At 41.5% G+C, this 3,978-nt stretch overlaps 1 pseudogene; it reads left to right on the forward strand.

Moving 5' to 3' along the window:
- Positions 1-617: 617 nt before the first annotated feature.
- Positions 618-2,107, forward strand: LOC136514913 (uncharacterized; annotated as a pseudogene).
- The last annotated feature ends 1,871 nt before the right edge of the window (positions 2,108-3,978 follow it).

Consider the following 3,978-nt stretch of genomic DNA (forward strand, 5'->3'; position numbering starts at 1 on the left):
CTTTTTTCAGCTCCTGCAGAAACACAGTCGTTAAATATTTAGAAAAATGTTTTGGCAAATCAGATTAATTTTAGTGAAATCTATCATGAAATGGTCAAACTTTGGCTATTTTTTGTCACACAGAAACAGTAACTATCGTTCCAGTATTCATTTGCAACCTACAAGTACTTCATTTGCATAGCTTCGAACTTCAGAGATCTACTACATGCATTATGTATAAATACTACTTGCGGTGTTTTTTTTTTCTGAACACTTGTCCACAATCCTACACATAGGAAACTGTCACCCTGAGGTCCTATAAAATTTATAACTTGTATGAATTACTCGCATTTGACTATATATAGTGTTCATTTTAATTAAGTGTTCATTTCAATCATCCAGTAAGCACTAGTACACATGACTGCATATAGTGTGAAAGCATGTCCCAACCATGTAAATAAAACTAAGTAAAGCTGATGTAACACCAGTGTTTTTTCTCAAATAGTCAGCACAACTTTTGCGTACAGCTGCAACACTTCCAAGACAAGTCTTTTAGCTTTCAGAAACATTTTCAGAACTATTATTATGAAACATTTAGCATTTACGTACAGCTATGCACCAGTGGTATAAGAACTCACCAAGTAATTGTTCTTGTAGACACGATCGAAGACATGCATGACTATGGTGTGTACACTGATGCAGTGGACATAGTCTTCGATGTTGAGGAGTTGGAGAACTCAGATGCTGATGAAGATGAACATGAACATGCAAATGAAAATAATACACATCATCGTACAAATCTGGCAGATCTTGAAAGACAGCAAATATATGAAGCATTGCTTGAGAGAAGCAACTGTGGAAGGTTAAAAAAGAACAGTACAAATATAGTTGCTCAGATGTTCCAGGTCAGTAGCAATCAAGTGCGGAGTGTTTGGCGAAGAATAAAGCAGTGCCATGCACAAGGAAGGCCAGTAGATGTTAGATCAAGAAGAAAGAATTGTGGCCGCAAAAAGATACAAATAGACCTATCAGATGTTCTTAGCGTCCCCTTGCATAGGAGGAGAACGATACGATCACTAGCTACTGCTCTTGGTGTAAAGAAGAGCACTCTACATAGGTGGTTCAAGCAAGGGCTGCTACGACGCCATTCTAGCACATTAAAGCCTGTACTGAGGGACGAAAACAAAAAAGAGAGGTTGCGATGGTGTGTTTCCATGTTAGATAAGCGGACATTGCCAAATGAACCCATGTTCACTGAAATGAAAATCATTATTCACATGGACGAGAAGTGGTTCAACACCACATCGAAGTACACAAAGTATTATATGCTTCCAGGAGAGGACGACCCACGCAGGACTGTGCGCAATAAGAATGCCATTGACAAAGTTATGTTCTTATCAGCGGTAGGAAGGCCTATATATGATGATGAAGGTAATTGTATTTTTGATGGGAAGCTAGGAGTGTGGCCATTTGTTAGAAAGGTACGGCATGCAATTGTCTCACTTTCTTACTCCAAATTGTGCTACTTAATATTAGTGTTTCGTTACTTGGTTTTCAATTATTGTAGGAAAAAGCAAAAAGAAGAAGCCACAATAGAGGGAGGGGGGCCGAAGTCACCAAGCCTATTAAGGTAGATCAAACGACTATGAGGTCGTACCTAATCACTAAAGTTCTCCGAGCTATTGTCGAACGGTGGCCACGAGAACTTGCAGGACAAACTATTTGGATTCAGCAAGATAATACCCCTTCACATGTGCCAGTAAATGATGAGACAGGGCTTGACATACGACTCATCAACCAACCTGCCAATTCCCCAGATTTGAACGTACTAGACCTAGGATCCTTTGCTTCTCTTCAATCCTTAACCTATGATAGGATCTCTAGGAACTTGGATGACCTGATTTGGAATGTGGACAACGAGTTTCAGAACTAGGATCCAGCTACTTTGAATATGATGTTTCTAACACTACAAGCGTGTATGACTGAGGTGATGAAAGATGGTGGAGGAAACAGGTACAAAATTCCTCACATGGACAAAGATAGGCTGGAGGCATTCGACATGCTGCCTAAAAGGCTTCCTTGTGACCATCGCCTATATAAGGCTGTGATGGCATCATTAGGGAACTAATTATGTTGTTACTGCTGTAATTTTGGGAACCTTATAATGTAGGGTTGGTACTGTTAACCATGTGTGCTAATGCTGTAAATTAGTCGTGTATGCTTGTTAACGTGACTCGTGTGCTACTACCGTAAATTTGGAAACCTTATAATATTATAATATAATTACATGAGAAAAGTATTTGAAATGAGTTCGTAGCACAGGAGATGCAAGCTGCACATAAGGAGCTCGACTTGCTATTCTAAAAATGTCCCCACCGACAAGGAAAAAATAATTTTTACCCTGGTGCCTATGCACCAGGCAGAGTATAACTGGCTTCTCCCCTGGCAGTAAGCCCATGTTAGTTGTGGGGGCTAATTTCATAAACTTAATCAATATTTCAACAGAAAGTGTAAGTAAGAGTACTCTAGTGTTTTTATGCAATTTTGCAGTGATTTAAATTATTAGCTAATGGACTGAGGTATGCATAATCTAAATAACAGCTAATGTAACAACATCAGACCATGGGCACTAAAAAGGAGTGGATTTGCATATCTATAATGTTACAAACACTAAATTCATTAGGTAGGATAAGTCAGTAGTAGAACAAGCATTTTATTATACACAAAAGCAGCAGTTCATCCTTACACATTCAGACCTAACTAACAGTTCATCATTACACCTAATGATCGAAACCCTATATACAATGGTTCATCATCCCACAGCAAAAGTATTCCCTACATTAAAAACATTTCAGCATCAGACATCAAAAGCACTACATCACACATAAAGCAACGGCAAATGAACTAACTCTGGAAGGGATACAAAGACGTCATGGTAGATTGGATCCATATTGGCAAGAACCTCCTTCAGCTGTTCAGGCACCTCGGGGGGCACATCCGCGTTCGTAGCTAACGGGCAAATTCTCGTGAGGAACCTGATACGCGGCCACGTCAGGGACCTGGTCCACAACGGCAGCGCCGACCACGTCACCCTCGGGGACCAGGTCCACGCCGACAGCCTCGTGAACCTTGGGGGTCAGGTCCACGGCGAGATCCATGACCGCAGCGACTTCTAGGCCACACGCGTCCTCCTCCGTGCCGGGTTCTTCAGCTTCCGAGTCGGGGACCTACACGTTGCCGTGGTAGTTGATATGTAGGCCGGCCTTCACGATTCGATGCCCACGCACGTAGATCCAGCCCTCGCCGGCCGAATCGGCGCTGCGTGGCTGCTCGATCTCGAAATCGGCGCTGCACGACTTGACGACTTGGCCGAGGCTCCCATCACCGCCGCGCCTACGGATCCCGCGGCCACCACAACGCCCCCACCATGGGCCTTCATATACAAAGCTTGTGGTGAGGCCGAGAAGGCGTATAGTGTGGTTGATAAGGTGGAGAGAGAGAGAGAAAAAAAATAAGTGAGGAAAAATTGAGGAAGAAAATAAACAAGAAATAAAATAAAATGGTACTGCAGACAATATTTTGCTTTCAACCACTAGGAGAAATTGTTGTATTAAATATTTTTAACCAAAGAAGTTGGAGCTACAAAACTATCTTATCAGAGAAGGCAGAACTGAAGTTGTTTTAACTGGAGCTAGAACTCAAACAGGCCCTAGGTATTGTTAATAGGGTGTAAACACATCCCATGAAAATGTAAAATGTTTTTTTGTTAAATTTCATGACATATGCACCCCGTACGGTACAATTCTATATATCCATAAGGTAATTATACTATTCAAATTTATTTTAGCTTTGCCACTTATCGACAAGTGGAAGTATGTGATAGACCAGAGGAAGCAGTGGCGGAACCAGAGATTTTGATTAAGGGGGGCGGACAAATACGATGACCGAAAGCAATGAACATTAAACTCTAAACCTAGGGTTTTTCCATTTGTTGCACAT

Source organism: Miscanthus floridulus, chromosome 17 (genome assembly GCF_019320115.1).
Source record: "Miscanthus floridulus cultivar M001 chromosome 17, ASM1932011v1, whole genome shotgun sequence".
NCBI classification, from domain to species: Eukaryota; Viridiplantae; Streptophyta; class Magnoliopsida; order Poales; family Poaceae; genus Miscanthus; species Miscanthus floridulus.